Below are 27,093 nucleotides of genomic sequence, written 5' to 3'. Positions count from 1 at the left end.
GCACTTAGAATAGATTTATTTTTCGGAATGGATTTATTACTTGATAAAAAACATGGGTGATAAAAGTACACTCAGTGCACATGCTTCCAATAGTCGTATTGTGATGTGCAGAATGCAGGTTTGTGTTCCATGAGATTGTTGGAGTTCTCATCACCTCCCCATTTGTTAATTTTAGGCAACAATGCTATGTTCTATGCTTTAAAGCAATTTTACTTCAATTTCTTTATTAGCCCAGCATCAATATTCAGATTAGAAATCACATCAACATCATAGTAAAATGCAGATAGAACATAAACATAAACAGTAGAAGACAAGCCAAGACAAGAGGACACAAGATGTGGCACCAGCCAGGGACAAACCCCAATGTGGGGAAACCCTTGATCAAATCTTCTTTTAGTCTTCAATAGTTCAACAGAGAGAGATATACAATTTACAAATCTGATAATTTATAGCAGCAACAAAAGAGCCCTAACCAGAAAAGTCAACGTTGGTCAACAAGGCAAATTTGACCCTTACCAAATCGGTCAACTTCAGTCAACTTCATCCTCCAAACAACAAGATAAAACAACCCTCAAAATAGTCAAGTTTAGCCCAGTCAAAGTCTGGTCAAAAAGCCCACTTGCGGTCAGCCCTAGCTGCAGTCAACAGTCAAAGTTTTGCCTCGATTTCTGTGCCCAGAAATGTGGCCTTCCCAAACAAAGATAGTCCTCAAAAAAACTCAGTCAAATGAGGTCAACGCTTGGTCAAATTGTCCTAAAATTTGACCTCTTGAAATTTCGGCCTCTTGAAATTTCGAACGTGTGGAGAGAGAGAGGCCTAGAAATCCGTACCCAATCAATGAGGAGAGAGAGAGAGAAGTGTGAAGATGAGTGTGTCCAAATGAGGCTAAGTTACCTTCTATTTATATGCAACGTTGAGGATGAATAGACATGACTGTTGGGCTTTTGAGCCTACATAAGTTTGCTGGCCGACCTTGATAATTTGACCATAATCAAAATAAATTCATAACTTCATTTGTACATGTCAGAATCAGATAATCTTTATATCAATCCTACACCTCTCGGAGAGAGGAATCCAAGAAAAAATATCAGTTGTCATAAATAAGATGACCCATGCGGAGTTTGGCCCTAGTAGCCAATTTTAACACCGTTCGAGTACATGGATCATGCGCTCTACGGTGAGCTCATGTCCCAGTCGGAGCCAGATGCTACCCACCAAAAGTGGGTACCCGTAGGGGAACTTTTCTCCTAATCATCTTCTTCCAGCCAGCACCCCCTGATAGCCACCCAGTAGCCTATGTGATGTGCCACTTTATCTCCGCCACCTACATCACTCATATGTTTCCTCGCCCATTTCTCAAGAGCACATGTTAGAAGGTGGGCAATCTGATCCACAAGATATGTTATTCATTGTGCAATCGGGTGCTTATGCTTGTTTTTCATTTGGGCATATGGCATTGATTTAGAAGAAGGAATGGTTTTGACCATGATTTTGATCCCTCAAATAGGGGGTTATAATCTTCAATCATAGTCAAGTGGGAACTCCCCTATTCGCCCATGGATTTAGGAAGGGCGATACTTGGGAATCCCCGATTTTGATAGCGTGGTCCCGTTTTCCTGTTCCATATTTATCACTTTGCTCCACACATTACGAGCCCTATCCAACATCTCGCCTCTATGTCCACATGACCATTGGGTCCACATGGTGTTAGCACACCCCCCTCTCCCCTTGTCCACATATCTAGGTCGTGCCTTGAAACATTGCCCCGAAGGTTGATGTAGCTAAAAGAAAGATCAAATCATACCATGCCCACAAGCAAGAAACAAAAGAAAGAAAAATTATAAAATGCAAAAGATTGTTAGGATATTTGTATTAGCACATGGGCAAAAGCCAAGCATGAGCTCTAACTCTTATCACTATGGCCATCACTTGGTTCCTAGGGCCAATGTCGCCCTATTACATCACTAAAAAGGAACCCTTGCATGTCCCAACCCCTGGTGGGCGATGAACCACCCCACCATTAAGGGCGTAACCACTACTACACACCACTCACAGCATGCTCTCATTTCCTAGAGCTTTGAGCAGTAATACAAACAAAAAAAACAAGAAAAGGTAAAAGGTAATAACAGGGTTGGAAAAATAAAGGTCGGGGTAACTCATGCATCCACAATTGCTCCCTCCTCACATCTATACACCCAATATGAGGCCCATTGCTTAGCAGTGCATACACAGTACCAGATGAGGTATATCTCACCCCTTGATGCATGGGACAGCTAGCACCATTCTCTAAGCCCTCAACATTGGACCAAAACCAACCTATTCTAGAACGAGGAGACCCATGAGACCCATTTTGTGCCCCAAACACAAAACTAGTGCCCACGGGATGATTTACATGGACATTTAAGGGCCAACCCCTGGATACATATTTTTTGAGCCCTCTACACTCGACTTGCAACTAGAGGAGTCAAACGCATGCCCTCAAAAGGAGTCAAACGCATGCCCTCAAAGGGCCTACACATGCATGACATCAACATTTCGGCCCCTTTTGTGGGTTAATTTTTATGTTTTGCACTAGCTATGAAGTTGGCTAGTAACCTCACCTAGTTTTGCCCATTATTTTACAACTTGAGGAGCTTTTATGCTAAATTAGAGATCATTTGACATATATAAATTGGAGAGAGATAATTCTATTCTCTCATCATCATCACTTGGAGATTTCAAACCTCTTTAGAGAACTCACACTTGTTTCCTTCTTGGCTATTGGAGTATCTTGGATGCATTTTGATGTTTGGAAGCTATTTTGGATTGTCTTTGGAGCTATTTTTTTGGTGAATAGATGGATATACTACATGTTATCTTGTAAGTGCATATTGTTGATAAATTTTATTTTGAAATTGTCTAATGTATGGAATTGTTGCTTCTAGATTATGCTTATTTGTGCCCTAATTGTTGAAAATTATTTTTTGAAAGGCTATCTAGTTGTGAATTGTATATGATACTCATTGTATAACATGTAATGAATGTTCCTAGTGGATGAATTCTTATAACTCTCCCTCAAATTCCATTTTCCTTAGAAGTGGGTAAATGCTAGAAATTGATACCTTGGGCATTAGTTTTTAGCCTCCTTAGAAGTGATTTAGCTTATCTTGAACATCCTTGACTCCATATGCCTAAAGGACAAGGCACTAGTCCAAGTCCTTTGTGATCATTCTCATTTTTCATCCATAAATTTCTTCTTCTAAAATTCCGTCCTTTTAAGACTAGGGCGAAAATCTAGGGCTTGGATAAAGCTTTTAGGGAGGGGGATTTTTGGTGATTTGAGAGTCTAAACATCAAGAGATAGGTTTAGGCTACCTGACCTATCAATTTGGTGGGCATCCACTCAAATTTCATCCATAAAATCTCTTGCCCTGGGTGTTGCTCTAAGAGGGAAACCCTAGCCTTTTTTCCCCTCAAATTGAGGACTTTCTTGAGGGTTTCATGAGCCTTAGCTTAGTTGAATATCATTGTAAGAAACACTTTCCCTCGGGCCTTGACCTTTTGAATACCTATCACCATCGAAAGTCTCAAAACCCTAGGTCTTGAGCCTTCTTTTTTAGGGCTTTTCTTTGAAAGTGTTTTGCTTATTTGAAGCCTTGAACCATTATTGAGCCTCTCTCTTGAATGAGCTCTAGCTTGATCACTTTGTGCCATATACCTAACATCTCTATTTTAAGTATTCTCCTTCCTACCGGGACTCCTCCCATCAATGAAAGTCCATAAAGAGCAAGGCGTATTGGTCGAGCTGACATTAGGCCTCTACCCCATTGTTAGCACTTTATCTAGCTTTTGTCTTGTCGGGTTTCCCTCTCCAAGGCCTTCACGATTTTGTGGTAACAGGTCTCTCATCACCGATGGCCCACCTAACATTCTAGGCCTAATTCTGTGGCTTCATGGGCAACTCTCATAAAGTCCCTACTAAAGGGTCACAAATGACTTTTTTCATAACAAAATCCTTGGAGGGGGTAAAGTGTTCACTCAAAATTAGTTGACCAAAAATTCTCATGCAATTACAACCAAAAACTCACTAAAGACTATGCCAAACTACAAAAGCCTACATTCCAAGAATCTTGTAATGTCAGATGGTGAAATCCTAGATTCCGAAGAGCTTGTAAGGCTCAACTCCTTTCTAGATTTGTGTTTCTTCTTTTTGGAAAACCCTTTTCTATAGTTTTAATCTTCCGTGGGTAGTGCCTTAGTCACTTCTTTTACTATTATTCTTGTTGAGGGATAACTACAAGCTACTAAATACTTCAAAGATTCTTTCTAGTTTTTTATATTTCAAGATTTCTTGGAAAACACCTTTCTATGGTTTTAATCTCATGTGGCAGGTGACTTAGTTGCTCCTTCTAATATTATTATTGTTGGGGCATGACTATAAGCTACTAAATTTTTTAAAGGTTCCTTCTAGTTTTTAAATTTTTATATAAAAATTGGGCGTCCTGTTAGACAAAGCTTTCGAAAGAATAAATGCCCATCAATGTCAAAATGAGTAGCTTATAACCCAACTAGCAAGAAAAGATGGGATTGGCTAGCTACAACATAAGGTGTTAATTCCTTAACCTTAATAATATTTATCTACTAAAACATTAAATAGCGATTACTTACAAATTTTGAGAAATGACACTTTATCTAACAATAGTTTGATGTATTCTATTAACGTAAGAGAGGCACAAGAAAAAATGTTATTCAAACAAACTTCAAGCCTAATGTTTCAACTTTCTCATCTAAGCAATCACTCATGTCGCCACAAAAGACATAAAAGTGGACATCATATACTCAAAACCCTACAAGATCTTGTGTTGATCGAATTCTAGGAGACGGCCTTAAAATTTCTTTCCTTCAAGGTTTTAGTATAAAAGTGAGAAATATTCTAAGTAAATAGAGAAACAACTTATAGCAATAATCTTGTAGATTAAGTAGATTTAGAAACCTAACCACATACATATGCATCCTCATCATGGTGTCAACTACAATTTCTTATATAACATTCTTAAGTTTTATTTATGAACAGCTTTAATTGAAAGATATGTGTATAGGTATATGTGTACGTATGTATGTAGGGTTCACCAAAGTCTCATACTTTTGGCCAGAGGAATATTTAAAATATCTGATATGGGCAAACTATTTCAAATGCATTATGTGAGGATCCACCCCTTGTCTAACAGGTCATTCATAGAAAGCTAGATTGATTGGTCTCCTCTATTTAAATTGATAATTTTCTTGGACCTTGACAATGAGAGGATTCCTAATGCTTTGTCGTTTTGAATGTGACTAGAGGCAGAAAGTGCATAGGAATGAATACAATCAAACACAAAACCACTAATGCTTAGTCTTTTGAAATAAGTCTAGAGGGAGAAAGTGCAAAGAAACAAAATGCACAATATCAAACACATCAAGTTCAAGAAGAGGATCGATCTAGTATTTTCTAAAATATATCTAGCTCGGTAAGTACATTTGAGGGACTAAATGGAAGCAATTATCTAAGGAAAGGGAAATCAATAAACTTCAATCCATTATTATTACCCTAATTTTTATTGAGTGAAACACAAGAACTTGGATCAATATTGGGTTATTCATGTATTTCATCATGTAAGTGTACCTTGTCATTGATGAATTTTTATTTTATGTCTAATGTATGAATGTAATGGTTATTTCTTCATTGCACCATTGATTATTGAAGATTAATTGTATAGAAGCTAGATATCCTCATTGTATGCCTTACTCATATATGGAATGTGAATGGTAATCCCCTTGGTGAACTCTTGTTATAGCTCTGCCAAGTGTCTTTGATCCTGTTACCCACCAAAAGTTGATGACCCCATAGGAGAGTTTTTTCTCCTACCATCTCTTCTAGCCACCAGCCAGCAGACCCTAACAACCACTACTAGCCAATGACGATGTGCCATTCATATCTCCGCCACCTATGTCAGTCATATGTTTCCTCGCCCATTTGGCATGAGTGCGTGTTGGAAGGTGGGTTTCCAATCAAAAGTTACTTTGTTCATTTTGCAATTGGGTGCTTACACTTGTTTGTATTTTGGGCATTTAACAAGGACTATGGGGTAACCTAGAAGGAAGAGGGGTTTTGAACGTCATTTTGTTCCCTCCCCTTAAATAAGGGGGTTAATCTTTCATCCTAGTCCATTGGAGCCTCCCCTAATGGCCCAATGGGTATAAGAAGGGCACTACTTGGGAAACCCCAATTGAGATAGCATAGTCCCATCTCTCCCTATTCCATACTTACCACTTTCCATCTTACATTACGAACCCGTATTCCACCTCCCTTCTTCGTGCTCAACTAACCATTGGTTCTCTGGAATTGGCACCAAACATTCTCATTCTTGAGTAGGGCCTCAGAACTTGGCCCTGGGATTTTGATGCAGCTAAAGAAAAGGAAAAAGCGAATAATGGCCACAAATAAAAAACAAAAGAAGATTAAAATGCAAAAGATGGTCAGGACATACACATTAGCATGTGGGAAAAATCCTAGCATGAGCTCTACCTCATTCATTATGGCCATCACCCGGTTACTGAGCGCATGTTGCTCTTCATATTATGAAGGAACCCTTGCATGTGCCTACTCTAATGGGAAATGAGTTGCCTCACCTTTAAGGGGGTAAACATTGATATACATCATACAAAGTAAGCTCTAACCCTTGAGCTAGGAATAGTAATACAAAGAAAAATCAAGTAAAAGTAAAAGGCGCACAAGACAAGTGGAGAAACAAACGCCAAATTGGTAACTCGTGCATCCACGATTGCTACCTCCCAACATCTATACACTTAGGATGAGGAGCCCCATCATAGTTGGTCCCTTTGACCATGGCACTTAGCCATGATGTCTTCTCCCCATCATTCCATCATTATTCACTTGACACTTATCCATCGAAGGGTGGACCAAGGACATGTCACTCCCCTTGGGGGTTGGAAACACTTAATAGGGTGGTATATTAACCACTCCTTCTTAGGGAGGTAACACTATAATGAGTTCAAAGCCTTAATTTTGGAAGGGAAGCCATGTTTGAAGTGTCAAATTTTCCATTACTTGCAAGCTTGGTTCAATTAGACGCAAAAATGACTTAATGTACTTGATGATGTAGATGTTAGAACTAGATATTGTATGTAACTGTTAGGTGGTTTTATCATGGCTTGGGCAACTTAACTGGGGCCCAAGTCCTTCAGAGGAGCACATTTGCATCCATAGGTGAGGTGTTGAGAGCCATGGGTCTCTGAGTAGCATTAGAGCATCACACATAGCCATGGGCACCCCGAGCATGCACAACGTTCCAGCACTTTGCCCCACATTGATGACTTTTATGGGATGAGGCACCTAGACCAGGCATGCCCCAAGTTGGCTTAGAACTTCATGAGTGTTCGTAGTTGAATCCAGGTATGAGAGGAGGATGGTCTCACACATTGAGACATGGGAGGGCTAGCACAACCTTGATATCCCTCAGCGTTGGAGCAAGAGACACATTTTGACCACCTAGAGACCCATGAGACCACTTTTGTGCCCCAAAACCAAAATTTGGGTCCACTGAGGGAGATTGACAGAGACCTAGGGGCCAACCCCTAAGGGATAGTTTTAGAGGGCCTCTACACATCATATGGCACCATTGGCCATCAACACTAGCCATAGGAAGGCTTACGCTAGCATGATGACAGCATATTCTCTATTTCGGCTCACAGTGTGGGTTAAATTGAGTTTGTTTCATTGGCTACTAGGTTGGCTTGTGACCTAGAGTGTTACTTGCCCATTATTTTATCCTTTTAAGGGGCTAATAGGCTAAATTAGAATTCGGCCTCCTCATATAAATAGAGGAGGCCTTCATTTGTATCTCATCATCACAACACACTTGGATTTTCGGCCATTTTGTGCATTTTCAGCCTCTTATACTTGTGGATAATTTGGATCTATTTATGTATTTTGTTACTTGGAGGTAAATCATTGTGCTTTGGAGCTATTCTTTGGATGAATGGGTGGATCTTTTGCATCTTATCTTGCAAGCGCGCTTAATTGTTGAATATATTTTTTTACATGTCTAAAGTATTGTTGATTCTAGGGTTTACAATTGTGCCTAAATTTGTTGAAGATATATTGAATGCTATTATAGATGATCTATTGCATGCATTACTCATACATAACATGTGAATGAATGTTCTAGGGGTGATCCTTCATTAGCTCTCCTATGAAAACTACATTTTTCCATTGCATAGATAATTTGCTTGAAGTATTGGTGCTAGGGCATCAAAATTTCGGCCTCCTTAGTGACTATATGGCAAATCTAACACGTCATAGACTCCATACTCCCAATGAATAAGGGACTGGTCCATTTTGTTGATGATCAAACTATCTTTTGATCCACAATTTATTTTTCTCTAAATTTGGCCCCTTTAAGGCCAAGTGAGCTAACTAGGGCTTGGTGCAAATCCTTGTGGGATTGGAGAGCCTAAACATCAAGAGCATTGCATTTTCCACAAAATCTATCCTTTTGGTGGGCATCCACTTCAATCATATCCATAAAATTTCGTGCCCTAGTTGTTTGCCCAAGGAAGAACCCTAGTCTAGTTTTGCTTCAACTTAGGGTCTTCTTTGAAGGTTTTTATAAGCCTTTAACTTGCTAATATATATAGTTGGAAACCTTTTCTCCAAGCCTTCACCTTTGGTTACACCAACACTCAACTCATGAACCAAAACCTAGGTCTTACGCCTCATCGAATAGGCCTCTATCAAGAAAGTGAATTGCCTCCAATAAGAGCCTTGAACCTAAATTGTGCCTTTCTTCTAGAAATCTTTATTGTGTCACCTTGTACCCTAAACTTGGAATATCCATTAGGTGACCTTCTCACATACCGGGACTCCTCCCATAGGTGAAAATCCATGAAGAGCTGGGGTTTTCGCTGTGGTGACAGTGGGCCACTACCCCATTGTTGTCTCTTGGTCTAGTGTTAGCCTTGTAGGGTGCCCCTCTCCAAGGCCTGCTAGCTTTTGTAGCAACAAATCAAAGACCTAGGGTTTTGTGCAAGGGCATCAAAACATCCTTACTCCTTTGCAAGAATTAGCTAATCTATAACATCCATAGACTCCATCCACCCAAGGACTAGGCATTGGCCTTGTCTAATTGGTGATCAAACCTTATCTTATCCATAAATTGAATTTCGCTTTCTTTCTCTCTCTAAATTCATCCCTCTTAAAGATAAGCGACCTAATTAGGGCTTGGAGAGAAATTATCTAGGAGAGGAATTTTTGGGTGTGGAAGGATTCAACATCAAGGGTACATTTGGTTGCCTCAAAATCAACCTCCTTGGTGGGTAATCCATCCATTATTCACCATGATTTCTCTTACCCTAGGGAGAACCCTAGTTTGGTTAAGCTTCAACTTGAGGACTTCTTGAAGGTTTCATATGCCATTGACTTGCTTGTATTCATTGTTGAGAACCTTTTCCTTGGCACCTAGACCTTAGGATATTCCATTTTGCAAGTTATTACTCAAACCCTAGGTCATGCCCTAACTTGGCCACTCGAAAGGGATGAAAATTTCCTTGTTATCATTGGTTAAGCCTTGTACCTAAGTAGAGCCATCCTTTAGGAGTCTATTGTGTCCGCTTAAACCTCTAAGCCTAGAATATCTCTCACAGGCGACATATTTAATTGAGTAAATCTCAAAGATACAGAGGGGTTTTAATCAATGGAGGGAGCTTTAGAATTTTCCATCTTTCTTTCTTTCCTCATCTTTTTGTCTTTCACATTCTATTTTCATCATTGAGGCTTAACATGTGACCATAATTTCAAAGGTTTCTTTACTTAGTGGGTTTGAATATTGAGGTTCACTTTGATATTTCAAACTGACTTCAAGCTTTCATTACGAACTAGACACTAATCTGCTCCTCATTTCATCAAATGAATGAATTGATATGTTTTGGCAGTGGCTTCACATTCATGTTTGTGGGTGAAAACTTAGTTTTATCTATGGTCTCTCTTGTTTACTATTGGAACTCTAGTTGTCAACTATGTTGATGAAGGTTACCCTAGCACAAGGGCACTCACTCCAAGGGGCGAAAGTTATTTGAGCAAATTCAAAGATAAAGAGGGGGTTTAATCAGTGGAGGGAGCTTTAGCATTTTCCATCTTTTTTTTCTTTCCTCATCATTTTGTCTTTCACATTCTATTTTCATCATTGAGGCTTAACATGTGAACAGAATTTTAGAGGTTTCTTTACTAAGTGGATCTGAATATTGAGGCTCACTTTGATGTTGCAAACTTGTTTCAAGCTTTCATTATGAACTAGACACTGCTTAGCTCCTCTTTTCATCATCTAAAGATTTCAAATGTTTTGGCAGTGGCTGCGCATTTATGTTTTTCTTGATTACTAGTGGAAATCAAGTTGTCAAATATGCTAGTACATTCCTCTAACTGGTTTTCCTCTTTCTTCGACACCAGATTGATTGCACCATCTATATTCTAAGTTATTACTTTATTTAGCTTATCCTAATAGTCACAATCTGCTATTTTAAAGCAAAAGTTCTTGTTGTTCATTGTATTTCCCTTTGCATATCTAAACAGGACAGCGATGACTCTTCAAAGCTTGAAGTACTTTTCCCACGCATCCTGAGCCTAATCTTCAAGTTTTTTTGGAGGAATCCCCACTTGGTTGACATGTATCATCCCATAAATGAGAGGATAGTATGATTAGTTTATTTCACATACTTTCTAGACATTGTATTTGAGGCCTCATAGCTTTGAGTAATAACACCCCCTTAGTTATTCCAACATTACATTTATCTAAAGAATGATGTGAAACTCGTTTGTTTGGCAACCTCAAAGAAAGCTAAACCTGAAAATGATGAAGGTTGTGACGCAAGACTTGCAATTGCTTTACACCAATATTTCCACGGAAAGCAAACGATTGAGAGCCAAACTATGTGGCATAAATATTTGCAACAGTCCCTAATCATCGAAGTGTCCCATAGGAGAGGACCTTCTCAATAAAGCAGGGCAATAAAGAAATAGTGAAATTCAGAGTTAAAACACGTCCAAAAGATCTTAGCAGACATAGATCTCCAAAACACATGATCCACCTTTCATCCCTACCACACATTATCCATGCAATATTCCTAACATAAACTTTATGAAGCCTAGTCATGATAACAAAGCCTTGGTGAGGTATAAGACAACCCCACACTTTTTTTCTTAAAATAAGATAAATTTTCAAGTGCACTTGCACCCATTAAACAATGTGGTTCAAGATCCCTTAATCATGAGCCAATGTCGAAGGTGAGTCATGCAAGGTCATAAAGGTCTTTTGCCACATGGATTTAGAAGTTTTTACCACTATTCCATCTCCAATCCCTCCAAAATGAACCCAACCTATAGACTTGCATTTTAAAAAGGAAAGTTTAGGATTCACACTATAGATGGCCTCATAAAAAATCTTTTCAACGGTCTAACATTTGATCTTGGTTAAGATCACATGGGGTAAGCCATGGATATTGCTCATGATTACACAAATACCTGCAATAGAAAAAACTCCTTCTAGCCAACCTTTTGTCAACAAATATAGTTGAGAGACCAAGTTCATTGCTAGTCGACAAAAGTTCCTAAATAAATCTTGACACCAAGTACTAACTTTCCAAAGGCCCCTGAAACTAGCAGGTGAGAAAGATAGATATTATCTACCGTGCAACTCACATTCTTTTGAAGGGAGTTGAAAAAGCACAAAAGCCTTAACATCAAATTATGTCACATAAATGAAAAGGTCCTTTGCTACACTAAATGCATTGAGCATGTTGAATTTAGTGATAGAATAAATGTTTCCATGAAGCATAACCCTTTGTTGCTCATACTACCAATTTACAGGCAAGGCTGCATAATATGTCAAGGAGACCCAATCCCTTTTGATCCTTCGGTAAAAAGCAAATCTCCCAAGCCATTATAGAAATCCCTTTCACACCACCACACTTTCCCCATGGAAAGCTTCTAAGGACATTCTCTAGTGTTTTATAGGCTACTTGAGAAGAAAGAAGACAAGAGGAATAACAAATGTGCCCTTGCCGCAAGAACTTTATCAACAATTATAGCCTTCCCAAAAAGCCAAAGATTAACATGACTCCAAGATTCAAGTTTTTTAAAATTTTGGCCATTATTTACTTCATCTAGTCAAGGAGAGAGCCTTCCATACCTAAGGGAACAACCAAATATCAAATGATCCCCCCCTGGATTTTATAAACTTTCATTTATAATCCACCTAATTAGGGGAATCATCATGACCTATAATTGAAATTTTTGTATTTTCCTCACACACAACCACACTAGAAACTTCTACAAAGGTTTCCAAGAAAAGTATGGTATCCTTCACAACTTGTTGAATTAATTCAAGCATTAAAGCAAGTCATCCAAAAAATGGCCTTTGAGAAGTCAATTCCCACCAAGTAAGGATGTTTCTCTGATTTTTCGTTGCACCATAGCCACATCGAACATATAAACCAAAACATTTGACGCAATCACATGGGTATGAGGGGAAAAATAGAAACCTTTTAAATGGATCATTATAGAAGAATAGGATCAAGAAGTATACCAATCACATTAAACCTTGTTGAAAGCTCACAAAAAGAGCACTTCCACAAAACTACGATAGAAGAAACCCAACCCCAACCAATCCAACATGTTGAGGATGAAATACCATTTTATCCTATCATGGACTTTATCAAAGTCAATTTTAAAAAAATTCTTTATGGGTAACCTATAATGCCCAATCAAGAGAAGTTCCTCTTTCCCTAATCAATCCTAACACACTCAAATATGTAGGGCTACCAACATCCCACATCTACTTGAGGAATTACATTTGGATCCTTGAAAACTAGACCCTTGAAACTTGTCATTCTTGAGCTCCTTCATAGATGCCTCCAATTTGTCCAACTCTAGTTCCCTATAAAGATAAACCCTCTCATAAGTTTCTAACTTTTGGGGGTCAACCTATTTAACAAGATGCATAAAAACACCATGCTATGGATATAAGGTTATTCTAATGAAGATACTTTAGATATGTTCTTGAAAAAACTATCAGAATTACATCTCATCCATTGTAAGATTGCCACCAGGATCACCCAAAACCAAACACTATGAATTTTGTTCTCTTTAGGTGTTGGAAAGAGAATTAAGAAGATGCATCCTTGTCTCCCATCCATTGCATGCGTCCCCTAATCTAAGCTCCTTTGGCCATTAGGAAACCCTTCAAATAATCAAAACTATGGTTCCAAGTCACTCACTACTTGATGTGGTTCATTAAAAGGGTTTCCTTCCACTCAATGTCAAACATGTTGAAATTGATTTTTAGCTTGGTTTTCTTTTCCTTTTCTAGTTATAGCAATCATCTTTCCCCAACCCATAATAAACTTGGTTGTGCATTGTATGGTTGCATCCCACCATAAAATCAAATTATTAACCCCATTGGAAAAGGCACCAGATAACAAACCTTTGAAATAGTTCATTGACATTGTTCAAACTCAAGGAGAGAAACTTTTCACTTGAAGGAAGAGTAAACCTCATACTATGAATCAAGGCCAATGAGCATAATAGTGGAGATAGGAAAATAATCTTTAAGTTAGTAATAGTCGAGTTCAAATAGACAAATTGCTCACCACTAGAGGAGAATGTGGTAATATGAGAATTTGCATATAACCTATCAAGACTAGCGTGGATTCAATGACTGCGCACTTGTCAATTGGACCAAGTGTACCACTCCACTAGAGAAGAGAGTGATTCTTTTACAATCATTGCAATCCTACCTTTCATCTAATCAAAGATCAAAGAGTCATTTCATGCCTTCCAATGAATTCCGCATCCCACTCAATAACGTTGAAGCCCACTTCAAGGACCCACTCAATAGTAGGCAATGATGATGGAAATGTAACTAGTTTCAGTCTTCATAATTGTTGTTGTACTCATTTCAATATGTATCTTATGTAACAAACAAAAGAAGAAAATAAAAAGTTATTATTGTAAAGCATGGGTTTCCCCTTGGAAAGGCTATATAAAGGAACAGTTCGACCTCATTTGAGACTCACTCACACACAAGTTCGATCTCAAGAAAAGAAGTTTGATCTGTAGCTGGGAAGCAGAAGAAAAGAAGAGCAAAGGTCTAGGAGGAGAAAAGAAGGAAGAAAATCTTGCTTTTGGGTAAATCTCTCACATGTGTGAAAAAGTAGGGTTTTTGCTACTTCCTAGAAGGCCAAAATTGCAGGATAGAGTTGCAGTAAGACAGGTTACAGTATCGAGTTGCTAGAAGAACGAATATTTTGTCTTGACCTCGTTGACCTTGAGAGGAGTTGTCTTGCTCTAAGAAGTATCTCTTGAAGAAGTTGAATTAGGGTTTCTACAGCAGCGACAGGGTCAAAGTTGCAAGTCGAAGTTGTAAGTCGAAGTTGCAGCTGGAAGCTAGTTGATGCAAGATTGAGTTATGATATCGGAAGGGCTGACTTGGTACTTGGAGGAGGACTTAGTCTAGGGTTTGGGTCTTTGTTGTCTCATTTGAAGTTGATTTTATAAGAAGAGAAGAGTTTCTAGGTTTTCCCCTTGGAGGGGTTTTGCCTTGGCTTGGAGCCTAACTTCTGTGTCCACTATCTTTATTATTTTTGCTCTTGATATTTGTTTGATGAAGAAATATCTAATAAAGAAACACAAGTATTAAGGTTAAGCAAAAGTGGTATTAATAGCTGCCACTTTGCATTTTTCAACAAATGATTGGGCCATCCATCACCAAAGTTGGATTCCACCAATGGGATCACTAGGGGCATACACCAAACAAAAGCCCCATACCATAAAAGTTAGGATGATGGTCATCCAGTAGCACCAAACCATCGAATCCACCCCATTATCTAGAATATGAGGAACTAGCCTAGAGAAAACTACACAAATAACCCCCTTTTGTTTTCCTCAAGAGAAGTAGCAATGTGTTCGCCATTTTAATTGTGCATCAACAAGTGCAACTCAATCACCTCTTGAAGGAAGAGCATATCAATAAACAAATTAGCCATGATGGTTTTAACATTGGTTGGTTTCTCATCACAAAAGACTCACCTAACATTTCAAGCCAAAATATTCAACTTCAAGAGAAAGTCTTGCCAAGTCCCTGTTTGATTACTACAAATGAGTTTTTAACACTGACATCCCTAGAGGGGTTACTGTCCAAAGAGGCATGCAAATCAATTGCGATTGGGTGGGGGGCACTACTATGGGCAAATATGCCTTCTTGTTGAACTTTGTTGGCACCATAATAGTGCCCCCTATGGCTTGACATTTGTGTTATCCCTAGCACTATACATGGAAACAAATCATCATTAGTATGTATATTGGCCATAACAACTCTAACATTGGTCAGCCTCTCATCACCATAGACACACTAGGCCTAATTCTTTAGTTTCATGGGCAACTCTCATCAAATCCCTACTAGAGGGCCACAAATGACTTTTTTCATAACAATATCCTTCGAGGGGGTGAATGTTCACTCAAAATGAGTTGGAATAAAAAATTTGATGCAATTACAACCAAAACTCCACTAAAGATTATGTCACACTATGAAATCATACATTCCAAGAATCTTGTAATGTCAAATAGCAAAATCCTACATTCCAGAAAGCTTGTAGTGCTCAACTTCTTTCAAGATCTGCGTTTCTTCTTTTTCGCAAACCTTTTTCTATGGTGTTAACCTTATGTGAGCAGTTCCTTAGTCACTCCTTTTACTATTATTATCGTTGGGGGTTAACTACAAGCACTAAATGCTTCAAAGGTTCTTTCTAGATTTTTATATTTTAAGTTTTTTGGAAAACCCTTTTCTATGGTTTTAATCTTATGTGGGGGGCTACCTTGGTCAATCTTTTTACTATTATTATTATTGGGAGGCACAAGAAAAAGTTATTCAAACAACCTTCAAGCCTAATGTTTCAACTTTCTCATCTACTCAATCATTCATGTTGCCAAGAAATACATAAAAGTGGATGGCATATAATCAAACCCCTATAAAGATGTTGACTTGATTGAATACTAGGAAAAAGCCTTAAAGTTTCTTTCCTTCAACGTTTAGTAGAAAAGTGGGAAATATCTTAAATAAACAAATAACTTATAGCAATAATATTGTAGATTAAGTAGCTCTAGAAGCCCGCCTATTTGAGGAAGCACCCTAAATTAAGGATAATTGTTGGGCAAGGATGCATAAGGTAATTTGAACCCAACAAGGATAAAAAGGCAAAAAGAACTCAAATAAAGGTGAAAAGACATGGAAGGTGGGAAGCCCTAAAAAGAAATTCCAAAAATTTAAGTATTTATAAGAAATGTTGTATACACGTGACAAAGCATCCTTTCTCTTAAAATAATAAATGAAAGTTTAAAATGATAAAGAGGTCGAGTGTTCTTATCAAAAGGCCTCGTGAGTAATGGAACAAAGTGAACTAGCATTGAACAACAACAAAAATTAGGGTTCTTATCTTACTTCCCCATTATTGATGCTTTCAAATGGAACAATTGTTGTTAGCTACTCAGTATTCAACCATGTTTTTTCCTAGTCTTCCAATGCCTAATGGCCTTGCCAATATCCTTGCTTGGTTCTTTGTCCAAACTCATGCCCTAGCCCATGACAACCCCATCATTGTCATTGCTAATTTCTTGGTCATACCCATGTTTTTCCCTACCCCAAAACCTAAATCAAGCATTGTAATATACATATGCACTCTCATCATGGTGTCAAGTACAATTTAGGTATATAACATTCTTAAGTTTTATTGGCGAACAACTTTAATTGAAATATGTGTGTGTGTGGTTCACACAAGTTTCATAATTTTTGGCCCAAAATAATATTTCAAACTTCTCATACGGGCAAACTAGTCTAAATGCAAGGACCCACCCCTTGTCTAACAAGTCATTCATATAAATCTAGTTTGATTGGTCTCCTCTTTTTAAATTGATAATTTTCTTATACCTAAACTATGAGAGGATTCCTAATGCTTTGTCTTTTTGAATGTGACTAGTGGAAGAAAGTGCATAGGAACCAATACAATCAAACGCGAGTCCTGATGCTCAGTCTTTTGAAATGAGTCTAGAGGGAGAAAATGCAAAGAAACAAAATGCACAATATCAAACATATCATGTTCAAGAAAAAGATCAATCTACTATTTTCTAAAATATATCTAGCTCAGTAAATACATACGAGGGATTAAATGGAACCAATTATCTAGGGAAAGGGAAAGCAAATAACTTCAGTCCATTATTATTACCCTAGTTTTTATTGAGTGAAACACTAGAACTTGGAAAATCAAAGAATATCAAGTAAAGGAAGTAGGAAAACTTGCAGGAGTGGTCTTCTTTTATGATGTTAAAACTGATGATTGCATACCTGACATGGTCTTTCATTATTTGGATTCTGGTTCATACATAACTAGCATGTGACTAGATCATGCTGCATAACCAATCTAGGTTATTGTAGCTGTTGTTTGCTTAGTAGTTGTTAACTTGTAATTTATGCTTTCCTTACATGGATTTAATACTATAGAAGGTTTAGATATGTTGTATTTGTATGTTCTCTTTTGCAAACAAAGCGGGAGTGGCATAATATAATTCCATAACACAACTATAAAGACACATGTAAAAGAAAGATGAATATTAAAGAGTGTTTCCGGAGATCATGTAACCACCAAAACACTCAAAGGGCCATCATATGATTGTTGAGCATCACATTATTCTCCATTCCATCATACTCCTACTCATGCCATGCATTACGCTGCAAACTAGCCGACAATATTATAGAGCCAACATATTGAAGGGCAAAATGTATGTACCAATTTGGAGACAACGAGTTGTGTCAATGAGTGAGAGGGTGCAAGTGCTATCCAACGTTATGCACACCATTTCCAACATCCAACATGGCAATCTTCTATCTCTTCTCATTATTTTCCTCTGCCATATAACGTGATGAGTACAACATCGTAAGAACGAGAAGAAAATCAAATTCTAAACCCTATAACCTCCCTGTTACAAAAACAACACTGGACTCTTTCTATGGTCAGCCAATCAAATTCTAACAAGCTACTGCTATTAACAAACACTTAAATAGAAGAATGTAAAAACAACATAAACCAAATCTTAAACCTTAAACCCTGCCTGTTACAGAGACGATGTTTGAATCCCTTTACAGTCAACCAATCAAATTCTAACAGGCTGCGAGAACAAACTCTTAAACAGAAGAATGCAAAACAACATAAAACCAGATATTAAACCCTAAACCCTGACTATGACAGAAAAAACGATGGACTCTTTCACAGTCAACCAATCAACTTCTAAGGTTGTTGCTATAAACAAAATATTAAACAAAAGAACGCAAAAAACAACATCATCCGCGATATGATATGATATTGAGCTTCATATTTATATTTAATTCTATCATGATACACCATGTCATTTCAGTAAATTACATGAATTGAAGGGGGCAAGGATAATGAAGAGAGTAATGTAGATCAATTTTGTACAGTAGAGACCATGCTGCATACTGAATTTATGGCATATAGAATTCATTTGTTCAAGTTCCAATTTAAACAAAACACAGTCATGAAAACTAAGTTGAGGCTGGACCTAACCAATCCACCAATTGAAACAGAAATGAGAACAAATTTAAACGAAGTGTCATACTGAATTCCTCTGTTCATTTCTAATGTAAGCAAAACAGAGCTACGGAAACTAATTTCAAGCTACACCCAACCAGCCTTATAATCGAAACAGAAATGAGATGAAATTTAGGGGAAGAACAGGATAAGTTCTGGACAATAATAAGGCTAGGCTACCACACGTGACCCAACATACATCATCATCTGCATGTTCTGTTCATAAAACAGAGCACCAGGACTCGTTTCGTCTAGTCTCAAACCCTGACTCAAGTTAGTTCGCCCTATCGAAGCCCAACCTCTAACCACTGGATTAACTCACCAGCTAATTCGAAGATAACATGCAAGAAGGAAGGGAAACGGTTTATTTTGTTCTATGTTTCTCAGAAGCTAGTGTATTACATAATGTATGCAACCTCTTTATCCATGAGTATGTAAATTCCTCATGCATAAAGAAGCAGAGTCTTCCGGGGCTAGTCCACCATAGGCATTGAGCATAAGCACTTCAATTATAAACAAAGAACATGCATAAACACACAAAATTCAAAACACAATGCAGAGTTATGAATGACAATCATTGATTTAACGCAAGTATACAGGCCTTGTCCAGGGAACACACCTACCTGATCTGAGATGATAAACTGAAGCGAGACACCGACGCGGATGGACATATTGATGGATTCCTTTCTTCTTGAATTCATATGGCTATGGACTCATTTCTTATTGAATTCATATTGATGGACTCATTTCTTCTTGAACTGATGGATTGGGTATGAATGAATGAGAGGCAAATCGTTATTTATAGAGGCGCATTTAACGTTCGATTGGAACTGCAACGTCTATTGGTTCACTTCCTCGCCAGTTCCATCATCAATCCACCTTCTCTCCCACGATCCTCCGCTCCCATCATCCTCGTCCTTTTCTGTTTTCTGCTTTTGTCCCAGCTTTTTGGCTTTTTGGAAAATACATGGAATCTTTACTCTGCTGGCGGGGAGGATGGCATTGAATCTCTAATGAGTTTACTCGCAAAATATTGGCATTAAAAGGGCAAGAGAATACTATGAATTAGTATTCTATTTTTTAGATAGAAAGAAGAAATAAATTATTTTAACGTCTATTAGGCTAAAGATAGTCTATGGGACAGATTGCTTCTTCATTTGTTTGATGTATTCGGCCTTTTTCCTGTGAAGCTTCAAATTAAATACTTCTAGCTTCTCGACAAACCCCTCGCTAAATAGATTATCCTAAGAGCTAACTGCCAGCATATCTACATAACTTTCCCTGTTGTCTTTGAAGGCCTCACATTCTAAAATGAAATGTTTTTTCTGTTTCCACTTTTCCGGAATAACAGAAAATGCATACCCTTTCCTCCCACACTTCCTTTGGCCTTTTCCAGCGCCCTATTTCACAACGGAGTTGATAAGAATTAGTCCTTAACTGAGCAATAAGAATTTTGGTTCTCCAAGAGATATTGGCCTCTATGTATGCTTTTGGTTGATGATTATGAGTGGGATTAAACACTTCAATATAGTAATTTTTCTTTTTTCCTAGCTCCTTATCCCAAGTACGTTTGTGGAAATTTTCCATAACAAAAGCTTTTATCTCTTCGTTGTTTATGGGACACGCGTTCAAGCAAATACCCCATTTACTAAACCATTTGTTATTTTGCTGCATCCAAGTTTTTTTGCTCTTGCACAATCTATCATTAAAGACAACATTAGGCCCTCTACCCTCTTGCATTTGCACAATTTTTTTTAAATACCTTATGACTCGCACTATAGCAATTGCTTCAATAGGAGCAGTCCCTGTTTCGCTTAACAAGATATCATAAGGAACTGCACTTTTAATCTTAAATTTGTTTGTAATCAAATGCTTTTGAATTTTCTCAATTTGTCTCCACTGCATGTTGGAGGTACTGCTAGCTCACAATTCACAACCATAGAGAATCACTGGAATCACTAGAAGCCCAAAAAGAGTTTGAGTGGTTTTCCAGTCCCATAACTCTGCCTCTCTACACCTATTTTGAAAAGCATAAAATGTTTTCCAACCCCCCAAAGTTCTTTTCTTTCTACAACTATTCCAGCTTAGATTTTTGTTGAAGTCAATTCCGAGGTATTTGTAATCCGCAACTTCTTCCAGAATGTTGCCTTCAAAGTAGAACTTATGTTGATTATGTTTTCTTTTCTTAGAGAAGACCACTACTTTTGTTTTGCTGATATTGACTTGCATCCCCACACTTTCACAAAAATGCTCAAGGGATAGTAAGTGATCTTGCAAACCAAGAGTCGATTTAGCAATCAGGATAAGGTCATCTACATACAAAAGAAGCCTTATAATAAACTTGCACAAATAGATACCATCACCCCCTTGTGAATTTAACCACTCCTCAAGCTTGTCGATATATAAACCAAAAAGGGTAGGAGACAGTGGGCAACCTTGCTTGACCCCGATATCGCTTCTAAAACTTTCAGAAATGCCTGTTGTAGTGGCCAATCTAGGGTGCTAGATTAGACTAGATTTAATATCAACCAAGGTAGGTAAACTTAGAGGCACATGTCTAAAGTCTATAGACCTACAAGGATCTCATCTACCTAACTAAGTGTTTACTGTGACAGGCTACAGCACTCCTTTACAGGAGGTTGAAATATGTTTCCTCTCACACTTTAGCACTCAGATCATCTAATTTATCTAACTATTCTAAAGAAACAGCGTGTTGCTAGGCTGAGTTTTCAACCCTCTTACAAGGATATTATCCACAAAAGCTCTTTCCAGCTAACACACTAAGCATTCATGAAAATCAAAAGCTCTTTTAAGCACACTGAAATTTTAAATGCATGAAAACGGAGTACACAGAGATGCTTCGAAATCTAATGATCGATCAAATCTTTTACAAGATATTGTTCAATGATCTAGCAATCGAATTCTCAAGCTATCACCATGAATATTATTTGCAAGAACTTCTAATCAAATCAATAAATTCACAAGCAAGAAAATAACATTAAACGTTATTCACACTATTTAGATTCAAAAACGCTATGGAAATGAAAATAAAAGTATACCAATTCCACGTAGGGCCCGTCCACGCTTCACTGGCACACTTAAGAAACTTCAAGCGATGAGAATATTAACGCATAAACACTGTAAGGGTAAAACGATGACTGTAATTAAGTTCTGGAAGCAAAAACAATACACAGGAATAATAATCGTTCTGGACAATACAATACGCAGTCTTTTATCTGCTTGTCTCCTATCCTATGTTCACTAACTTTCCCTCTAAATCGAATATACATACATTATGCAGATGTTTCTGCTTTTACAAAAGAGTGATTTTTGTCTTTTCTATTTTTAACTAATTTCCAAAGCAAAACGAAATCAGTTTGGGAAACTCTGGCTTTTTGTTGCTTTTGTGACCAAAAAGGCTGGGTTTGACCAGCGTTGACCATGTATCTAGGAGCTTTAGATTCGTTGTTGAATAAATATTTCACCATGTATGTACATTCCAAATCACGTTCCTATCATTTGTTTTGACTTTCCTGCCATGCCACGTGTCACATCATAAACCATTTACAGTTAGTTATGACATCCTGTAATTTTTGTTGAAAATTCCTAATTTTTAACATAAAAATTCACAAATTAAATTTAATGTAAATTAACAACTATAATGCTTTGATTAATCAATTTCAATGGACTATGAGGGGTTTATGGGAGAAAAAGATAGACAAATGATGGATTTCTAGAAGAAAAGGATGGCAATGAAATGGTACCAACATCTCCCCCAAGCTCAATGATTTAGCATGTCCTCATGCTAATCCTGATGTGCTCCCTTTATACTATGTTCCTGCCTGTGCCTCTGCCGCTTGTAACAATGCATCTATATTCTTCTGAGCTTGGGCATTCTTCTGAACGTGGAGCTTATGTTTCAAATTCTTGTATTTCTCTTTGAGAGCTTTCTTTTGAGTATACCATTTGGTTGCCCACTTGCAAATGTCGGTTTGTTCAGCCTCGAGTTCTTTGATTTGCTCCTTCAGCTTCTCATTTTTCTGTTGAGTTTCCTTGCTTTGAACTCTCAACATTTCATTCTCCTTCTTAATGACCTTCTCCAGCATGTTGGCCTCCATCAATTCTTCTTTTAGCTTTTCAATTTGTTTTTCTAACCTCCTTTGTTTCTTGTTTGCAGGTGCTGGCTCTTTCCCTTGTCCATTGTTACTCTCGACTTCCATTTCGGCTTCCGGTCCTGGCTGTGAATGAGCACTGCTCTCAATGTCCATCGGTGCATGTGCATTTGACTCTGGTTGATCTTCTTGTGTTTGGGTCTTTTGTATTCTCCTTGATCTTCTTGTATATGTAGTGAAAATTTTGTCTTGCACTGCTGTGTGGAGGAACATTGCTTGACTTGCGCACAGGGATTTCCTCATCAATATCAAGCATATACTCAGTGCGTTCTTACTGTTGTTCCTGTTCATCTTCTCCATCTTTGATTTGATTAGCAACCAAAAATTCCTTCCATGTTTTTCCGCTCCTCTGCACTTCAAATTCAATTAGAATTTTAATCAACCCAAAATGACACAAGCTTTTATCTTCATTACTCTTTCGTTTCTGAATGGTCTTTGCCATTTTAGTCAAGCTCTGTAAGAGGAAGTAAGGTAAACTGATGGTGCATTGCCCTTTTAAGTGCAACAGGAGTTTAATGTGATATAGATAGACTATGCTGTAATGACCTTCACACATAATAAATTTCTGAATAATGTACACCATTTCATCCCATGGGTGCATCAGCCAACTTCTAGGGACACCCTTGACCTAGACATGAATTGAGTCCATGATTTTTCCTTAAATTGTTTTGTTTTGAAATATTTTTCTTCTTCTGGACTGATTCCCAGGGTTTGTGCTATGGTATCCTCTGAAATCCTAAAATAGAAGTTGCCTATCAATGCTTTCTCTCCATTAAATGTAAATGCAAACTGCTTGGTTACTTCTTCATTGTTCCCATTAAACTTCTCTAGGAAGGATAACCATTGTTTTTCCCTTAAAATTGTAATGCAGTCGTCCTGATATTGGGAACTATCAAATGTCGTAGGCTCTGCTCTATTGGTCATTTTGACAAAGAAACTCCTGTTCTAACCCTTTTTTTTTTGCTTAATAATTCAACAAGGGTCTCTTGATTTGTTACCTCTGTTTTGCGCTCCACTCAACCGACCTGGTAGCGCCCTCTGTTCTCGGGGTCTCCTTTTTCAATGACTTAGGTAGCGACCAGATTAATGTCCTCGGATTATGGCGGAGGTAGAAACTCGTGGTGAGCCCAATTACTATGCTCTCCCTTTGTAGCGCCTATTGTTCTCGGCCTTTTTTTTGAAATCACAGAGTTTGAATTACTAGTATAACAACGCCCTTTTTACGAACTGAGAATGAAATGAAACTTTAACAACCGACCTTACCCAATTTACTATAATGATAATGCAGAGTGCATTCATATCACAAAGACAAAGGCGATGTACTGGTTTCCATAGGTACAATCATGAGAACGCCGTAGACATATAAGGAATGTTGGAGTGATGATAACGGATAGTTGTTGCATGAGTTGACTTGGGTCAAACGATCATTTTATAACTTGGCCGATTCAAAAGAAATGAATGAAATCGTTTAACACTTGGCTCTTCAATGATTCACCACTTGTCCATTACTTGTTGGTACTTGGCCAATTAGGAAGATGATGGATTGATGATAAGGTTTGATGGCCGATTCAATGACAAGGTTTGAAGGGTGGTGTAGGAGAAAATCGTACGAAGAATATGGCAATAGACTAGAATGTGTTCGGAAATGATAGTAGTTAGGAATGTTACAAGGGTGATGGGTATAGGGGTGTTTTTGAAATTGATCATAAGCAATCATGATCATTATATTTAACACTAAAATAATTCAAGAATTTTAAATGTTAAAAATAAAAATTACAACAATACATTACACTTTGATGGTTGACCAAGAGTTGAGTTGGCATGCATAGGTAGGACTGATCTTTACTACAGGTAGGACTGATCTTCACTGTCCATAACAGGTCCCTTCTGAGATAAAATTGGATATAACAGGTCCCTCTGAGATCTGAAGAATGTTGTGTGTGCAACTTCTTTGAAATCTGAAGAACTATGTGTGTGCAACTTCCTTGATCTTTGGTGTTGATGTAGCCTTGATGATAAGAAACCTTTGAAACTCTGTTGAAACTTTGTTGAAGTAGCCTGATGTAGCAGTCTTTAACAAATCCCTTTAATGTTTGTTGAACAGGTCCCTCTAATATTAGTGCTGGTAACATAATCTTCTGAACAGGTCCCACTGCATTTACACTTTGAACAGGTCCCTCTGATTAGAACAAAGACAAAAACAACTTCTTTATTGAAATACTAAAGTGCTGAAACAAACTCTTTGAAAATTTACAATGAGGAGATGAGATAAGGAAAACAAAAATGCTGATGCTTCTCCCCCACTAAAGCTTTGACTTGTCCTCAAGTCATTATTGAAGCGATGAACCAAACAGTAAACAAATAGAACAAGGAATTCTTACCAGCCAAAGAATTGGTTTTCAAGTAAGAATTCTGGGTTAGAGTGTGCCAAAGTCTGGTTTTCACATCTAAACCATTATTAACTTTATTTATTTATTTTCTTTTTATTTATATTATTATTATCTATATATATATATATATATATATATACAATATAATATATATATATTGAAATGAAATGAACTAAGGTAGAGATATCACAGCTAAAGGCTGCAATATCTCAACCTCCCTTTGCTGAGATACAGTTTGAAGAAAATCCCCCTTGTTCTTTTCTTTCTACAACTATTCCAGCTTAGATTTTTGTTGAAGTCAATTCCGAGGGTATTTGTAATCCGCAACTTCTTCCAGAATGTTGCCTTCAAAGTAGAACTTATGTTGATTATGTTTTCTTTTCTTAGAGAAGACCACTACTTTTGTTTTGCTGATATTGACTTGCATCCCCACACTTTCACAAAAATGCTCAAGGGATAGTAAGTGATCTTGCAAACCAAGAGTCGATTTAGCAATCAGGATAAGGTCATCTACATACAAAAGAAGCCTTATAATAAACTTGCACAAATAGATACCATCACCCCCTTGTGAATTTAACCACTCCTCAAGCTTGTCGATATATAAACCAAAAAGGGTAGGAGACAGTGGGCAACCTTGCTTGACCCCGATATCGCTTCTAAAACTTTCAGAAATGCCTGCTGTAGTGGCCAATCTAGGGTGCTAGATTAGACTAGATTTAATATCAACCAAGGTAGGTAAACTTAGAGGCACATGTCTAAAGTCTATAGACCTACAAGGATCTCATCTACCTAACTAAGTGTTTACTGTGACAGGCTACAGCACTCCTTTACAGGAGGTTGAAATATGTTTCCTCTCACACTTTAGCACTCAGATCATCTAATTTATCTAACTATTCTAAAGAAACAGCGTGTTGCTAGGCTGAGTTTTCAACCCTCTTACAAGGATATTATCTACAAAAGCTCTTTCCAGCTAACACACTAAGCATTCATGAAAATCAAAAGCTCTTTTAAGCACACTGAAATTTTAAATGCATGAAAACGGAGTACACAGAGATGCTTTGAAATCTAATGATCGATCAAATCTTTTACAAGATATTGTTCAATGATCTAGCATTCGAATTCTCAAGCTATCACCATGAATATTATTTGCAAGAACTTCTAATCAAATCAATAAATTCACAAGCAAGAAAATAACATTAAACGTTATTCACACTATTTAGATTCAAAAACACTATGGAAATGAAAATAAAAGTATACCAATTCCACGTAGGGCCCGTCCACGCTTCACTGGCACACTTAAGAAACTTCAAGCGATGAGAATATTAACGCATAAACACTGTAAGGGTAAAACGATGACTGTAATTAAGTTCTGGAAGCAAAAACAATACACAGGAATAATAATCGTTCTGGACAATACAATACGCAGTCTTTTATCTGCTTGTCTCCTATCCTATGTTCACTAACTTTCCCTCTAAATCGAATATACATACATTATGCAGATGTTTCTGCTTTTACAAAAGAGTGATTTTTGTCTTTTCTATTTTTAACTAATTTCCAAAGCAAAACGAAATCAGTTTGGGAAACTCTGGCTTTTTGTTGCTTTTGTGACCAAAAAGGCTGGGTTTGACCAGCGTTGACCATGTATCTAGGAGCTTTAGATTCGTTGTTGAATAAATATTTCACCATGTATGTACATTCCAAATCACGTTCCTATCATTTGTTTTGACTTTCCTGCCATGCCACGTGTCACATCATAAACCATTTACAGTTAGTTATGACATCCTGTAATTTTTGTTGAAAATTCCTAATTTTTAACATAAAAATTCACAAATTAAATTTAATGT

The 27,093-nt window shown here is 37.5% G+C and overlaps 1 long non-coding RNA gene across 1 annotated transcript in view; it reads right to left on the bottom strand.

The window, feature by feature from the left end:
- Positions 1–19,678, bottom strand: part of LOC149150686 (uncharacterized) — a 198,506-nt gene extending 178,828 nt beyond the window's left edge. Inside the window, exons 1-2 of the long non-coding RNA XR_016263085.1 lie at positions 19,311–19,678; positions 17,869–17,986 (exon numbers count right to left, since the gene is read on the bottom strand). This is a non-coding gene — a long non-coding RNA (uncharacterized LOC149150686). The remainder of the gene's footprint in view (positions 1–17,868; positions 17,987–19,310) is intronic.
- Positions 19,679–27,093: the final 7,415 nt, after the last annotated feature.

The sequence above is a fragment of the Pinus tabuliformis genome, chromosome 9, assembly GCF_031772625.1.
Source record: "Pinus tabuliformis cultivar Carrire ecotype Pingquan chromosome 9, CPIR1, whole genome shotgun sequence".
In the NCBI taxonomy this organism is placed as follows: Eukaryota; Viridiplantae; Streptophyta; class Pinopsida; order Pinales; family Pinaceae; genus Pinus; species Pinus tabuliformis.
This window is presented reverse-complemented; position numbering and strand designations above follow the sequence as displayed.